Source organism: Physeter macrocephalus, chromosome 14 (assembly GCF_002837175.3).
Source record: "Physeter macrocephalus isolate SW-GA chromosome 14, ASM283717v5, whole genome shotgun sequence".
Lineage (NCBI taxonomy): Eukaryota > Metazoa > Chordata > Mammalia > Artiodactyla > Physeteridae > Physeter > Physeter macrocephalus.
In genome coordinates, this window is record NC_041227.1 from 95,004,072 (window position 1) to 95,022,420 (window position 18,349).

Below are 18,349 nucleotides of genomic sequence, written 5' to 3' on the forward strand. Positions count from 1 at the left end.
AGTTTTCTTAATCCCAGGAAACTGTGACCACTGCCACAAATCTGCTTATATTACTGACAAGCAGAAGGGGTGAAATGAAACAAGAGTAAAACTTATCATTGGGGATACTTTCCCAGGCACTAGAATGTTACATTATAATATCTTTTAATTAGTATAACTAATCAGCAAGAGTCCCCAAGAAATTAAATGCTCCTCATTCATTTTATGTGAAGAATCTTTCCCCCATGTATATTAGCAGTTTTAAAGTTCATGGTGCCGATACAGGTTTTTAACTATCCAAAGCAAAAAAAAAAAAAAAAAAAAAAAAAAGAGAGAGAATGCTTCAACTTGGATTAAGAAAATCAGGTTCTTCTAATTCTAGTCACATTAACTTGTAATCAGCAATTCTCTATTTTTTGCTATACATACTACAATTACTATGTCAACTGTACCAATACAGTACACATCTCAGTAATAGAACTTCCTAGCTAGACTCTAAATATTTAATTATTGTCTTCACATTCATTCCAAGATTCACTTCCTTAAAAGTTATTTTTACTTGTATTTAGATTAAGTTTCCTTGAGAAAACAATAGCAAACTATGAGACAAAATTTTTGACAACAAATAAGTCTACAAAATGTTTATTTGTCCTTAGTACATATTATATGTTCATGGACACTACAGGTTAAATATGGAATTTATTTGTATGACTCTCTGATTTTTATAACCAGAACTTCAACAAGCTCTATCTAGCTTGTGTGCACTCTGACATAATATACAGAGTTGCAAACTATTTAGAAGCACAAACCTTCTAGGTTTCCCTGCCCCCACCCAAAAACACAGAAAAGGATTCTCATCTTTCATATTTAGATAATTTGTTCCATCAGTTGGGCTTTTCTGATGTTTGGTTTTTCTTTTTAAATGTTTATCCAAATTTGGTATTTGCTGAGTTAGCTCTATACATGAGAAAGCAATCCTTTTCCTTTAACTTAAGATACTTATAAATGATCCCCAAATTTGTTAATCTGATTATTACAAGGAAAAAAAGGTCTTACACAGTAGCCAAACCAAAGCAGTGAAATAGTTCTTTCTTTCTCTCCTATCCTAACACTACTGATCAGGAGAAGCAAAACATCTACATTTAACTGGGAGAGTTAATAGGAACTTATCCTCTAACTCTGTGTCTAGGTAAGTATAAACAGCAATGATCCCAGCAGATGAGACACAGCACTGAGCCATTCTGATCTGTAGTGAGAGACCCAGGAAGGGAAGGAGGAAGAATAAGGAACAGGCAAGCCATCCAATATCAAGCTGTCACATTTATTTTCAAATACTTGTTATTGTTAAGACCTAACTTTTAAGACTGCCTCAACTCCCCAAACCAATAACCACTGAATAAGTTAAAATATAGGTGAAAAATTATTTAATGCTAATTATTGTTGTCTCGGGAATATTTTATGGTTCTTTAGAGCATGAATTAATTAGTTCCATCCTTACTGTAGATGCTGGGAAGACAGAGAGACTCTTCCTCCTCAGTCACTGTCAAATATCTCTGTGAGAGTCTGACCAGCCTGTACAAAAGTTGCCACATTGCCTTTTCAAGGGGGATATTCTCATGTTAGAGGGTGAACATGACATAGCCTAGTCTGCCAAGTCTAGGAAGTTTTCATGGCACACGACCCACAGTCTTCTAGAAAGAACCTGTGAACATTGTATGGGGAGTAAAACCAGCTGCAATGAAGGTAAGGTTTCTGTACAAAACCACAAAGGAAAATAATTCACAACTGCAACTCCTTCTTGCATTTTAACAACTTTGGGCAAGAGGAGGTTACAAAGGGTAACCAAAACTAAAACTATGTCACACAAAAATATGCTTGATTTCAATCCCATTGATGAATTCCTGAAAGATATGTATTCAGTAACAGGAACACTGAGGAATATAAAGATTTTTTTAAAAAATTTAAAGAATGGCAGTTTTTGTTGTACATTAGTTTCATAAATGTGGAAGACATCAAATGAAAGAAAAGGACAGTTTTACTCACATGGTAGGTTTATAAGATTACGGCTTTACCAATGTCAAAAACTGTAATGAATTTAGAAACAGAAACTTCACATCATCAGAAAAAGTTTTTTAATTATTATTTTTTAAGATTTATTATTTATTTATATTTTATTTTTGGCTGCGTCAGGTCTTAGTTGTGGCACACGGATCTTTGTTGAGCCACGTGGGATCTTTCATTGAGGCAGGTGGGCTTCTCTTTAGTTGTGGCGTGTAGGTTTTTTTCTCTTCTCTAGTTGTGGCACACAGGATCCAGGGCATGTGGGCTCTATAGTTGTGGCGTGCGGGTTCCAGAGCGCGTGGGCTCTGTCGTTTGGGGCACGCAGGCTCTCTAGTTGAGGTGCGCGAGCTCAGTTTGTGGCACACAGGCCTAATTGCCCCGCGGCATGTGGGATCCTAGTTTCCCAACCAGGGATCTAATCCGTGTCCCCTGCATTTTAAGGTGGATTCTTTACCACTGGACCACCAGGGAAGTCCCAAAAGTTTTGTTTTTAATTGCCACAGAGAATGCTTTATCATTTGATATTTTAGTGGTTAAGCTAATATTTTAATAATTACTTAACATAAAATGTAAGTCTCAGTATGCTGTAAGTTAAAAGCAAACTGTCTGAACACACCAACAGAAAACTGCCATTTTTGAAATAAAAGGGAAAATTTGAATGTGGTTTAAAATTATGATTATAAATTTCCATATTTTCTACAGATGTATATACTAAGTATACATAGGTGAAATGATATGAGATCTAAGATTTGTTTTAAAATACTTCAGTAATAAATATTGTTGAAACAAAGCAAACCTTGAAATTACTGAATCTGAGTAGTAGGTTAATGGGGTCTAGTTATTCAAAACTAAAGAAAATGTATATTTGCAAAATTGCAAAATAAAAAATTGAAATGAAAAAAATTTAAATGTTATAATAATGTTAAAAATATCCAATACTGGAATTAAAACTATGAAAAGCTAAGCAAGACTTCTACACAAAAGGACTAAAAAACATCACTGAGAGAAATTAAAGACATAAATAAATGGAGAAACATACCATATTCATGAATTAGAAAACTACTCAATATTGTAAAAATTTCAATTCTCCCCAAATTGACTTACAGACTCAGTGAAATTCAAAACATGAAATGTTTTTCTTTTTGTGAAACTACACGAATTAGTCTTAAAGTTTTTATGGAAATGCAAATATGCCAAGGACAGCTAAGACACTCTTGAAGAAGAATAAGATGGGAAAAGTTGCTCTACCACATAAGAAAACTTATTATAAAGCCACAGTAATTTAGCTAGTGTAACAGACCAATGAAATAGAAATATGGCTCAGAAACAGATTCTCCCATATACAGACACTTGGCTTATCATAAAGGTGGCTCTGCAGACAGGAAGGTTGTGCCTTAAGCTAGCATTTCTCAATTTCAAGCCCATCCGTCTAAACACTGCTCTATAATACTGGGGCTAAGACTCTGCAAACCATGTTTTGGTTCTTCCAGCTAGCTCCAGGTTAGACTCTGCTAATAGAGGGCTTTAGAGGAGACTGCAAGCCTGGAGGAGCAAAAAGCAACAGAGGGGGGCTTCCCTGGTGGCGCAGTGGTTGCGCGTCCGCCTGCCGATGCAGGGAAACCGGCCTTAAGCTAGCATTTCTCAATTTCAAGCCCATCCGTCTAAACACTGCTCTATAATACTGGGGCTAAGACTCTGCAAACCATGTTTTGGTTCTTCCAGCTAGCTCCAGGTTAGACTCTGCTAATAGAGGGCTTTAGAGGAGACTGCAAGCCTGGAAAAAAAAAAAGCAACAGAGGGCTCTTATCCAGATACGTACAGAATTCCTACAAATCAATTTTTTAAAAAGGCTTCAATAGCCATTTCACAAGAAAGGATTAATTCAAATGGCCAATAAACATATGAAAAGGAGCTTAACCTCATTAGTCATTTGGGAAATGAAAATTAAAACCAAATGAGAAAGTACGCTATAACCACCAAAATGACTAATGTTTAAAAGTCTGACAATACCAAATGTTTGGTGAAGATGTGGTGCAATGTCAATTCTAATACACTGCTAGTAGAAGTGTAAATTGTACAATCACTTTGGGAAACAGGTTGGTTTTATATACTAAAATGAAAATAAATATACACTGGAACCCAGCAATTTGACTCTTAGGTATATACCCAAAAGGAATTTGTGTACCTATACACTAAGACACAAACAAGTGTGTGTGTCCATGGCAGCCATATCTTTAATGCCCTTAAAACTGGAAACAACTCAAATATCCATGAACAGCAAAATAGATAAACAAATTGTTGTATGTTCACATAATGGAATACTCTATAGCATTGAAATGAACTACTGCTACATGCAACAACATAAATCTCACAAGCATAATTTTGAGCCAAAGAAAACAGTCACAAATGAATAATAAGATTTCTATATAAAAAATATAAGCAAAGTTAAACTCTAATGTTTAGGGATGCACACTTAGTAGACAGAAACTATTAAGAAAGGAAGTGGTTATCATAAAAGTAAGGACAATGGTTATCTTGGGGGGGTACTTAATGATGGGGCAGAGAAGAGAGGACTTCTGGGTGCTACCAATGTCTTATTTCTCATATGGATGATGGCTAGAGGTGTGTACTTTGTGATAAATCACTGAGCTGTATGTTTTATTTCGTACTGTTTCTCTCTGTGTTATTATATAACTAAAAAGGTAAAGGCTAACTTCCCAGTTAAATTTGAGCATAAAAAAGCATTTTAGATTGAAATCTATATAATGAGTAATTTTTAAAGAGGGTGATTCTTTCCTTTTTTTTTTCGCATATAGATACACATCTACACCAGCCCAATGGATTCTATCATACCTTTCTTTGTGCCACTAGTTCATTCTGTAGAGAGGAGTATACATAATATCTTCCTTATGTTTTGATAGAATTCCAAAAGAATTCGCTTGCTTAAAAAAAAAACAAACGTTTTCTTCATCATTACACAAGAATATGCTATTAAGGAGCATTCCACAGGAGAGTGCTGTCAGCAGAATTATAGAAGAACTACAGTCCCACCCCTAATCTAATCACAATCTCCTAACTTCTATTGTGAAGCAAAATGCTGAAGCAGCTACAATATATAGATGTCCTTCAGGTTTTTAATTAGTTAGCCTTTTAAAAATAACCAAACCCCAAAATATTGCAAATACAAAACAGGAGGCAAGACTTCCAGCTGTGGCAAACTGAAGAAATCAGCAAATCCTCTCCCAACAAAACTACTACAAAACTGGACAAATGTGTCAGAAACAACCATTACAGGACTCCAGATAACAACTAAAGTCAAATGACAAATTTAAAAGTGTTTATTTATGAAAAATGTGGAACTCTGGGTAAGAACAGTGGAAGTCAGTGGTGTTACTCCTTTGGGTTGCTCCTTATTCACCCCCCACCCCAAGCACAGTCCATGCAGTACCTGGGAAGTGCTGGCCACAGAAACCAGCAGCTTCACTGCCTGAGTCTGCTGAAGTGATTTGAAATGGAAGGCAAAAACCCCATACCCAGTGGCACTGAGAGTAAAACCATTGAACCCAACTAGAAAAGAAGAGATAAAGCCTACAGCTCTGCTAGCCTGAGGCTGCTGTCCCAGTTGGGAAGAGGTGCAGACTAACAGAAATCCAGAAATTTAATAAGGAGATTCCGGAAATGAGAGCCACAGGGGGCCTAGTAAACTCTCTATGCATTCCTGGCTAACTGGGGGCTGCATATATGCTCAGAGTTGACTGGAGAGGTCCTAAACTCTCCACCTATCAAGGGCTGACTAGGAGGCTTCTTACATAGGAAGGGAAGAAATGAGAAGCATAGCAGAAAGTAAAAGCTGAGGCATGCCTGAAAACTAGATGAGTTCCCTAATACACTCACAGAAGGCTCAGCAAAGAGTAGAAGCCTTACTGGCTCAAGATGTTTGAGCACAACCTTTAACTAATCACTGGCTGACCACTAAGCTATGGGACTCCAAGAAGGCCAAGGTAAAGATGAAAACAAAAACAACTGAGCAAAAACTTGAATGGCTGCAATCCACAGGGGAGAAAGATCCCGCATATTAAGTCAAGTTATTTAAATATAAGCAAACATACATAACAACAGCAATAATGACAACATTCAGACATGGGAGGAGGGCTGGGGAGGAATCAGACCCAGGGTTGTTACAATATATTGCCAAATATGTCCAGTTTTAACAACAACAACAAAAATTACAAGACATGTTAAAAAAAAAAAAAGGAAAATGTGACCCATACTCAGGGGGAAAAGCAGTCAAAAGAAACTGTTTCTGAGTGGGTCCAGATGCTGTATTCAGAAAAACTTCAAAAGCAGCTATTATAAATATGTTCAAAGAATTAAAGAAAAATATGGTGATAATGACACAACAATAGAAAAATCTCAATACAGAAATAGAAACTACAAAAAAGGAAACAAACTCTAAAGTTGAAAAATACAATATCAGACATGAAAAATTCACTAGATTGGCCCAAAGCAGATTTCGGATAGCAGAAGAAAAAAAAAATCAGTGAACATAAAAGACAGATCCATAGAAATTATACAATCTCAAGAACAGAGAGGAAAAATCTGAAGAAAAATGAACAGAGCCTCAGAGGCCTATGCAATAACACTGAATGTACCGACATACATCTAATGGGAGTACCATGAAAAAAGGAGAGAGAGAAAGTAGCAGAAAAAAAGATATTTGAAGAAATAATCGTTTATGAAACTTTCAAAATCTGGGGCTTCCCTGGTGGCGCAGTGGTTGAGAGTCCGCCTGTCGATGCAGGGGACACGGGTTCGTGTCCCGGTCCGGGAAGATCCCACATGCCGCGGAGCTGCTAGGCCCATGAGCCATGGCCGCTGAGCCTGCGCTTCCGGAGCCTGCGCGTCCGGAGCCTGTGCTCCGCAACGGGAGAGGCCACAACAGTGAGAGGCCCGCTTACTGCAAAAAAAACCCCAAAAAACAAAAAACAAAAAAGACTTTCAAAATCTGATGAAGAACAATATACAAAACTCGAAAACTCCCAAGTAGGATAGACACAAGAATTCTGCACCTAGACACTTCACAGTCAACCACAGATCAAGTTAAAGACAAACATAATAACTGAAATATGAAGAAAACCAAGACAATTAATGACTGACTTTTCATCAGATATAATGAAGACTAGAGGGAAGTGGAACCCCATAATTGCAGTGGTGGTAGTGGGGCAGGCAAAAATTCTATATTCAGTTAAAAAAGACCCTGTTTTTCAAAAATAGAGGCAAAGTGAAACAATCCAAGATAAGTAATGACTAAAAGAGTCTGTTGCCAGCAGGTTTGCCTTACAGGAAATAAAAAGAATCCCTTTGGTCTGAAAGGAAATGACCCCAGAAGGTAACTCAAATCCACAGGAAGAAATGAAAAACAAGAAATGGCAAATATGTGGATAAATAGCACAATATATTGTTGGTTTTAACATATATAGATGTAATATATATGACAATAACAGCACAATAGGGGGAGGGAACTGAGCTATATTGGAGCAAAGTTGTTACATTCTACCAGAATTAAAATACTATTAATCTGATATAGACTGTTCAGAAATTAAGATGCACGCTGCAATCCCAAATAATAAAATAACTAAAAAACCAAAGGAGGATTAAAAAAAAAAATCAAGAGATGAGTTAAAATGGTCAAATGAAAAATAGTTGACACAAAACAAGAAATACAATTTTGAAATACAGATTTGTTTAACACAAAAGATAAAAAGGAAGGCTGTAGCAACAAAAGAAACGAGCTATATACAAAACAAATACTGTAGCAAAGCGGCAAATGTAAATTCAATCAATCAATAATTACACTAAATGTGAATGGATTAAACACTTCAATAAAAAGCAGAGATTGACAATTTTTTTAAAAAAATAAATTTATTTATTTATTATTTATTTATTTTTGGCTGCGCTGGGTCTTCGTTGCTGCGCGTGGGCTTTCTCTAGCTGCAGTGAGCATGGGCTACTCTTCGTTGCAGTGCACAGGCTTCTTATTGCGGTGGCTTCTCTTGTTGCAGAGCACGGGCTCTAGGCACGTGGGCCTCAGTAGTTGTGACACGCGGGCTCAGCAGCTGTGGCTCGCAGGCTCTACAGCGCAGGCTCAGTAGTTGTGGCGCACGGGCTTAGTTGCTCCACAGCATGTGGGATCTTCCTGGACCAGGGATCGAACCTGTGTCCCCTGCATTGGCAGGCGGATTCTTAACCACTGTGCCACCAGGGAAGTTCCAAGATTGACAATTTTTTAAATGCAAGATTCAACCACATGCTGTCTACAAAAGACACACTTTAGATTTAACAATAAAAATGGGTTGAAAGTTAAAAGAGGTAAAAAGACATACCATAAAAATGGTGACCACAAGAGAGCTGCAGAAGCTATGTTAATACAAAACAGAACAGATTTTAAGACAAATATTACTAGAGACAATGAGGGACATTTCATAAAGATAAAAGGGTAAACACATATATGATAATTATAAATGGTCTACATAGTTAAAAATAGACTCTCAAAATTCACAAAGCAAAACTTGACAGAAGAGAAGAAACAGACAATTCAATAATTATATTTGGAAGTTTTAATACCCCACTCTCAAAGATAAAACAACTAAACAGAAATTAAGCAAGGACAGAAAAGAGTTAAAAAAATACCATCGACTAACTTTACCTAAGTGACATTTACAGAGCGCTCTACCCAACAAGAACAGAATACGCATTTTTCTCCAAGCACACACAGAATGTTCTTTAGGAAAGCCCAAATGCTAAGTCAAAAAACAAGTCTCAATAAACTAAGAAGGACCGAAACCAAAATATGTTTTTCAGACCACAGTAGAATTAAATTACAGATGTTAGAAATTTTAGAAATCCCCAAATATTAGACTATGAAACAAAACAAAGAAGAAATCACAAAGAAATTAGAAAATACCTGAAGTGAATAAAAATTAAAACACACTATATCAAAATTTATTGGATGCAGTTAAAGCACTGCTTAAAGGGAAAATGTATACCTTTAATCAGCTATATAGAAAATAAAGCCCTCAAATCAGTGAGATATAAGCTTTTATCTACAGAAAACTAGAAAAAGAGCATATTAAACCCAAAGCAAGCAAGAGGAAATAAAATCACAATGGAAACAATAAAGAAAAAAACACATCAAGAAAATCAATGAAATAAAAAGTTCGTTCTTTGACAAGGTCAAAAAACGTTGATAAACCTTTAGCTAAACTGATCAAGAAAAAACAAAGATACAAATGGACAAAATCAGGAATGTAAAAGGGGACATCACTACTAACCCTACACAAATTATTAATTAAAAATATTCCCTCAATGAATAGCCCAGGTCCAGATGGCATCACTGGTCAATTATATCAAACATTTAATGAAGAAACAGTACCAGTCTTTCACAAATTCTTCCAGAAACTGAGAAGGGACCACTTCCCAACTCATTCTATAAGGCCAAAGTCAGACAATGACAAAAGGACTGAATTCCTTTATCACAAGAGATAAAAACTATAGCTTAATATCCTTCAAGAATATTAATGAAAACATCCATGAGTAGGAAATCCAATCCAGCAACATAGAATCCAACCCCCATTTATGATAAAAACATTCAACAAACTAGAAACAGAAAACTTCTTCAACCTGATAAAGGGCATATGAAAAACAGAGCTAATATCTTACTTCACAATGAAAGACTGAATGCTTCCCCTTAAGGTCAAGGAACAGGCAAAGATGTCTGCTCCAGCCACGTCTATTTAAATTTTACTGGAGGGTCTCATCAGTAGAAAAAGCACCCCCTCCAAAATTTTTTTTTTTTAAAACATCCAAATTGGAAAGGAAGAACTAAAACTGATTTTATTTGCAGATGACATGATCCTCTATGTAGAAAACCCTAAGGAATACACAAAAACAGTACTTAAACTAATAAACAGGTTTATCAAGGTTGCAGAATACAAGATTATTATACAAAAACCCATTTTTTTCTACATGCCAGCAATGAACAATCTGAAAATGAAATTAAGAAAACAATTCCATTCACAACAGAATCAAATCAAATCAAATACTTAGGGAACAAGTTCAACAAAGTGTAAGATATACAGCAAACTATGAAATATTGCTGAAATAAATTACAGAAGATTTAAACAGAGAAAACACTTCATATTCATGAATTGGAAAAGTCAATGTTAAGATGGCACTCTCCCCATAGTGACCTACAGATTCAGTGCAATTCCAATCAAAACTGGAACCCTCATATATTACTGGTGGGAATGTAAAATGGTACATCCACTTTGGAAAAGTTTGGTTGTTTCTGAAAAAGTTAAAATAAACTTATCATATGATTCAGCAAATCTACTCTTATACATTTACACAAGGGAAATGAAAATATATGTTCACACAAAGATTTCTATGTGAATATTCATAGCGGTACTATAGCTGAAAAACTGGAGTCAAATCCATCAACTAGTGGATGGATAAACAAACTATGGTACATCTATACAAGAGAATAAAAAGGAACAAACTACTACTTCCTTACAAGCTACCACTTACATGGCTAAACCTCAAAAACATTATGCTAAGTGAGAGAAGCCAAACACAAAAGACCATGTAATATATGATACCATTTATAAGAAATTTTTGGAAGAGACATTTAGAGAGACAGAAAGCATATCAGTAGTTGCTCAGGGTTGGGAATTGGAATGGGTGATTGACCACAAATGGTTAAGTTTTGCGGGTAATGAAAATGTTCTAAAATTGCATCGGGGTGATGACTGCATAACAGTGGAAATTTACTAAAAATTACAGAATTATTACATACTCATGATGGGTGAATATTATGGTATGTAAACTATGCCTCACTAAAGCTGTTAAAACAAAAACGTCACCTCAGAATACTGACTGTTTACAATATTCTAGACCCTATTCTGGTTTTATGCTATATAATTCCCCCCTTGATATTTACATAGTTTTTCCATTTACCCACAAAGATTTCACATTTCGAAGAATACAGAAAAATCATAACTTCTCTCTCCTTTTTTCTTTTAATATCAGCATCTTGTTAATCTCTAATTCACTTGGAAATTCCTATAATGTATGCAATGAGGAATTAATTTTTGGAACTGAATGAATGAATCCACGAATCAATCTTTGGAACTGCTACTTTGTTTTATGGTTTACTTGTTTATTTTTCAACCAATACTATTTGATAATTATCACTTAATATATCTTATAACTTCTTCATATATACATTATTGCCATATAATAAAATTCTTTGAAGCAGCTACCATCAAATTTAGCACATCAGAATCAACTGGTAGGCTTTCTGAAAAGAAACACAAAAACAAAACAACCCTATTTCATTACTTCCTAAGACTTTGTATTTTTAAAAGCTCCCAGCTGACTCTGACTTTACTCAGATTCAAGAACTACTGCTTTAAACACAGTGCTTTTGTAACTTTAGGTACATAAGAATCACCCAGAATTCTTAAAGTCTTAAGGTGAAGATTGATTCACTAAGTCTGCAGTGGTGAATTGAGGTTCTGCATTTATAACAAGCTTCCAGGTGATGCTGATTTTACTGGTAGCAAGGTTTTAAGATATGTATCTTACTTGGATAAATATTAAATACATAAGGTAAACATGGGATCTTAGTATATTTGGCCTTCCCATTAGCCAGGGTATAAGTCCTCATTTATTCTAACTTCTTTTATGCTTGCCATTAAAGTTTTATTGTTCACATATACAGAGTAAGCTAAAGTGTCATGTCTAGTGCCCTGATTTTTGTGACTACCACTTAGGGGATGCCTCTTGACTGCCTGGCTCTGGAGGCCAGAGGATTTTGTGTCCTGGTCCCATGGGACTGTAATGATTTGTGTCACCCAGAAAGAAGCTCATACCCCATCTGCCTTGATTTTTGTTACTGCTGCTGGGGACACCTCTACCCCTCCTGGCTCTGGTGGCCAGCAGGGCTTACACGTGGGGTCCCAAAAGACTATATATATTTGCATACATTTAAAAGCTGATGCCTGAGGATCTGGCTTCTAGTTGTCCTGAATCTGGGTGCTGAGACCCTCCCTTTTGGGACACTGACAGGTCTTAGCACATCCTCAACTACTAGGAACTATTAAAAATATAATAAGCTGCCTGGACAATCACAAAGGTTTGAGAGACAACCAAGAGCTGAAGTAGGGTTGAATGATAAGGTTCATCTCCTACATAGGCCAGTCCTTCAAGACTGGGAGATGTGGTTGCTTCATCTACTGTATAGAAACCAAAAGAGAGTAAAGCAAAATGAAGACACAGAGGAATATGTCCTAAATGAAAGAACAAGATAAAACTTCACGAAAAAAAACAATGAAACAACAGAGATAAGTAATTTACCTGATAAAGAGTTCAAAGTAATGGTTCTAAAGATGCTCACTAACTGGGGAGAAGAATGGATAGACACAGTGAGAACTTCAACAAGAAATAGAAAATATTAAGAATGTACCAAATATTTAGAAATCACAGAGCTGAGGAATAAAATAACAGCACTGAAAAAATACACTAGAGGGGTTCAACAACAGACTAGATGAAGCAGAATAAAGAATCAGTCGACTTCTAGAAGGCAGTGGAACTGACCCAGTTAGAACAGCAAAAAGAAAAAAGAATGAGAAAAAGTGAAGATGGCTTAAGGAACTTTTATGGGACAACAACAAATGGCCTAACATTTGCATCATAGGGCTTCCAGAAGGAGAAAACAGAGAGAAAGGGGCAGAAATATTATTTAAGGAAACAATGGCTGAAATCTTCCCCAATTGGGGAAGGAAACAGACATTCAGATCCAGGAAGCCCAAAGAGCTGCAAATAAGAAACATCCAAAGAAACCCATACCAAGGCACATTATAATTAAAAGTGCCAATTTAAAGACAAGGAGAGAATATCAAAGGCAGCAAGAGAAAAATAACTTGTTACATACAAGGTAACCCCCTCTAAGGCTATGAGCAGATCTTTCAGCAGAAACTTGTAGGCCAGAAGGTTGTGCATGATATATTCAAAGAGCTGAAAGAAAAAAAAACTTCCAACAAAGAATATCTTTCTGGAACTTCCCTGGTGGTCCAGTAGTTAAGACTCTGTACTCCCAATGCAGGGGGCCCGGGTTTGATCCCTGGTCAGGGAACTAGATCCTGCATGCCACAACTAAAGATCCCACACGTGGCAAGGAAGATCCTGCACGTGGCAACCAAGATCCCACATGCTGCAGCTAAGACCTGTTGCAGCCAAATAAATAAATAAATAAATATTTAAAAAAAAAAAAAAAAAAAAAAAAGAATATTCTACCCAGCAACGTTATTAATCAGAAGTGAAGGAGAAATTCTGAAAAAAGATTTCCAGACAAGCAAAGGAGTTAATCACCACTAAACTGGTCTTATAAGAAACGTTAAAGGGACCTCTTTTAGCTGAAAAGAAATAGCACTGATCAGCAACAAGAACACATATAAGGGGACTTCCCTGGCAGTCCAGTGGTTAAGACTCCATGCTTCCACTGTAGGGGGCATGAGTTTGATCCCTGGTCGGGGAACTAAGATCCCGCACGCTGCATGGTGCAGCCAAACTAAAAAAAAAGAACACATACAAAAGAATAAATCTCACTGGAAAGGTAAATATATAGTAAAGATAGTGGATTAATCCCTTATAAAGCTAGTATGAAGGTTAAAAGACAAAAGTAGTAAAAAATATCAATAACTATGATTATGATAATTAGTTAAGGGATACACAAGATAATGATGATTGCTGGATCATCTGGCAACTCTATTTTCAGTTTTTTGAGGAACCTCCATACAGTTTTCCACAGTGGCTGCACCAATTCACATTCCCACCAACAATGTAGGAGGGTTCCCCTTTCTCCATACCCTCTCCAGCATCTGTTATTTGTAGATTTTAAAAAATGATGGCCATTCTGACCAGTGTGAGGTAGCATCTCACTGTAGTTTTGATTTGCATTTCTCTAATAATTAGCGATGTTCAGCATCTTTTCATGTTCCTTTTGGAAGATTGGCCTTCATTTTTATGTTCTGTCCTTATCAGGCACCATATCTGTCTGCCTCACAAAATAAATTAGTAGCCTTCAGTGTTTTGTAGCTATTTATGATATAGGTATTATATGTTGAAAAATATTCACCAGTGATCCTAGCAAATTTTCTTGTGTTTCCTATTACAATTGATTTATTCAAAGTATCTAGTTGTGTAGTGTTCTAGATTTTTAAAGTCTAGTTTCTAAATTTTTATAAATTCTATCCATTTCAGTATGAAGGTTAAAAGACAAAAGTAGTAAAAAATATCAATAACTATGATTATGATAATTAGTTAAGGGATACACAAGATAATGATGATTGCTGGATCATCTGGCAACTCTATTTTCAGTTTTTTGAGGAACCTCCATACAGTTTTCCACAGTGGCTGCACCAATTCACATTCCCACCAACAATGTAGGAGGGTTCCCCTTTCTCCATACCCTCTCCAGCATCTGTTATTTGTAGATTTTAAAAAATGATGGCCATTCTGACCAGTGTGAGGTAGCATCTCACTGTAGTTTTGATTTGCATTTCTCTAATAATTAGCGATGTTCAGCATCTTTTCAGTTCCTTTTGGAAGATTGGCCTTCATTTTTATGTTCTGTCCTTATCAGGCACCATATCTGTCTGCCTCACAAAATAAATTAGTAGCCTTCAGTGTTTTGTAGCTATTTATGATATAGGTATTATATGTTGAAAAATATTCACCAGTGATCCTAGCAAATTTTCTTGTGTTTCCTATTACAATTGATTTATTCAAAGTATCTAGTTGTGTAGTGTTCTAGATTTTTAAAGTCTAGTTTCTAAATTTTTATAAATTCTATCCATTTCAGTAGTTATGTTAATTTTGTCTACCTTATCACTCTGTTCTTTTCATAGATCCTTTTGAGATTAGCTAGTCCATTATATATAGATTTTATTTTCTTGTCGAAACAGGCAGGTAGAGTTGAACAAAACTCTAAGTTTAGCTTTGCCAGTCTTACGAGCTGAAAAACTGGTGATGGGGGTTTTTATGTCTTTCAAGTAGTACACAGCCTTTTGTAGTATGTATTTCTCTTTTTCGTCTGGTTGAGAACCAGCTATGTTTTGCTACTCATTTCTTAGTTTTTGTACCATAATATGAAGATGCTGCATGTAAAATTTATGCTGAAAGTATTTACTAAAAAATTGTGTGTATTCAAATCTGTGCACTAAAGCATACACGCCTACTATTTCCATTTCATTCTCTCAAAAATTTACCTTATTATGTTACTGAGAGCAATTAGTTTTTGATTTATTTGAATTGAAATTTTAATAGTGAGGGACTTCGCTGGTGCTCCAGTGGCTAAGACTACGCACGCCCAGTGCAGTGGGCCGGGGTTCGATCCCTGGTCAGGGAACTAGATGCCACATGTCGTAACTAACAGTTCTCATGCCACAACTAAAGATCCCGCATTGCACAACTAAAAAAGATACTGCATGCCGCAACTAAAAGATCCTGCATGCTGCAACTAAAGATCCCGCATGCCACAACTAAGAGATCTGGTGCAGCCAAATAAATAAATTAAATAAATATTAAAAAAAGAAATTTTAACAGTGAGATGTTGTCTCCTACTCAGCTGTTATGGTATATAGCTCTTGCATTTATCAGTTTTTGTTTCCCATGGTTTCCTGTTATGTAACCTGGAACACATCTGCTGGCATATAAGAATGGTGGGTAAGACATATCCCAATTTTACAAAAGAAATTTTGAGATACTTTATGTATTTTCATTATATATGAATTGAAAATGATTTTAAATGTACAGGAAAGCACTATTTTGTTCATATAAATAAAGCACACTGGCAGAGCCGTGCTGGTTCTACAGCTCAGTGACGGCTAGAGCTTCTGTTTTACAGGATGGGGTTTGTTAAAGTTGTCAAGAATAAGGCCTACTTCAAGAGATACCAAGTGAAATTTAGAAGATGGCGAGAGGGCAAAACTGACTACTATGCTCGGAAACGATTGGTAATTCAAGATAAAAATAAGTACAACACACCCAAATACAGAATGATAGTTCATGTAACTAACAGAGATATCATTTTTCAGATTGCTTATGCCCGTATAGAAGGAGATATGATAGTTTGTGCAGCTTATGCTCATGAACTCCCGAAGTATGGTGTGAAGGTTGGCCTGACAAATTATGCTGCAGCATATTGTACTGGCCTGCTGCTGGCATGCAGGCTTCTTAATAGGTTTGGTATGGACAAAATTTATGAAGGCCAAGTCGAGGTGACTGGAGATGAATACGATGTGGAAAGCACTGATGGTCAACCCGGTGCCTTCACCTGTTACTTGGATGCAGGGCTTGCCGGGACTACTACTGGGAATAAAGTTTTTGGGGCCCTGAAGGGAGCTGTCGATGGAGGCTTGTCTATCCCTCACAGTACCAAACGGTTCCCTGGTTATGATTCAGAAAGCAAAGAATTCAATGCTGAGGTACACCGAAAGCACATCATGGGGCAGAACGCTGCAGATTATATGCGTTACCTGATTGAAGAAGATGAAGATGCTTACAAAAAACAATTCTCTCAATACATAAAAAACGTAACTCCAGACATGATGGAGGAGATGTATAAGAAAGCTCACGCTGCAATATGAGAGAATCCAGTGTATGAGAAGAAGCCTAAGAAAGAAGTTAAAAAGAAGAGGTGGAACCGTCCCAAAGTGTCACTTGCCCAGAAGAAAGATCGGGTAGTTCAGAAGAAGGCAAGCTTCCTTAGAGCTCAGGAACGGGCTGCTGAGAGTTAATAAACCAAATCACAATTTCTATGAAGATTTTTCAGATAAAGACAGTAATTAACTTATTGAACAATTTTTTAAAAAGCACATTGTATAATAAACAATTTAGTTGAGGATAATAAGTTCTGAATATGCAAAAATATTCTAAAAACTAAGATAAATTATCTTTTTGGCCACGGGGCTTATGGGATCTTAGTTCCCTGACAAGGGGTCGAACCTGTGCCCTCGGCAGTGAAAGCATGGAGTCCTAACCACTGGACCGCCAGGGAGTTCCCAAAACTAAGAAAATTTAAGAAACAAATTGTTTGAGGTATGTTTTCAACAACATAGATATAATGAGGCACACAAATCATAATTCAACGTAATTTATGCTAGGTTCTTCAACCATAATACGGAAATGAAATAAATCACCCCCAATAGGAACATCAAACGTTGCAAACAATTTTTTTCATATCTTGGTGTTCTAGCATAGGGCTAAATTCACCCTTGGATCTGGGCAAAAAAGCCTGCTGGCATAATGCAGGGAGCAAACTGACTCTAATGAGCAGGGTGATCATAATTAGCTAACAATGTCTACCACAGACCCACCTGGGGAAATGGGGGTGGAATGGAATGCTGCTGTTAACAGATAACAAGGGCTTTCTTCTATGGCCAGTCGATGGGTAAATCACCAGGTCTTCCTCAAGGCTCACTCAAGAAATGACAGGGGGAGGATCTGGCTGCCCAAACACCTGGCAGGGGTGTAACTGATGACTGACTCCTTACTTTTTCCCAAATCCATTTTTCACCAGCAAATGACAACTGTATCCCTTTGAAGAGTAATCCATATTTTCTCCCACTTGAAAAGACAGCTAGAGGGAAGAAGAAAATACCATCCTAGGTTTAGATCTGAAGCATACCAGCCTTTGGACCAAACAATGATTTAAAAATTTTATATTACCAGCCTATATATATGAATATATATATGTATATATACATATATATAAATAATATAATTACAGACTATAAAATCTCAGGTAAAGAGGACTTCATTTGCTTCAGTTACAGCTCATTAGCCACCTGTTATACCACAGTTAGACTATCAGGTGTATATTATTACGTGGTAGGAAGATTTTCAGTCCTCCTCTGGGATATGAATTTGAAAGACAGCACTGGGTGAAAGCAGGTGCCTGTCTCCTTTCTCTTCAGCTAAAACAGAAAACCTTGAACCAAGGTGAAGATTCAGTGTAGCAGTCAAGATAGTCATGCAGAATGCAGCTGAATACAGGAAAATGGTCTGCTGCCTGGCATTTTACTGAGGAGAACACCTGAAAAAAAAACACCTGATGAACAGAAGGCTAGCAGAATTAAATTGGGATTTAATGGCGCAACAGTTTTAGTAGTGGAAGGTCAGAGAAAGAGACCACAAGAAAACCACAAAATGGATTTAGAACTAGGACAACCTGAGTTTGTTCTTAAGA

The 18,349-nt window shown here is 36.6% G+C and overlaps 1 protein-coding gene and 1 pseudogene across 6 annotated transcripts in view; one reads left to right on the forward strand and one right to left on the reverse strand.

Moving 5' to 3' along the window:
- The window catches only part of NLK (nemo like kinase), a 148,613-nt gene that overhangs the window by 63,208 nt on the left and 67,056 nt on the right, over positions 1-18,349 (reverse strand). The gene's annotated exons all lie outside the window — the stretch shown is intronic.
- Positions 15,938-16,945, forward strand: LOC102988853 (60S ribosomal protein L5-like; annotated as a pseudogene).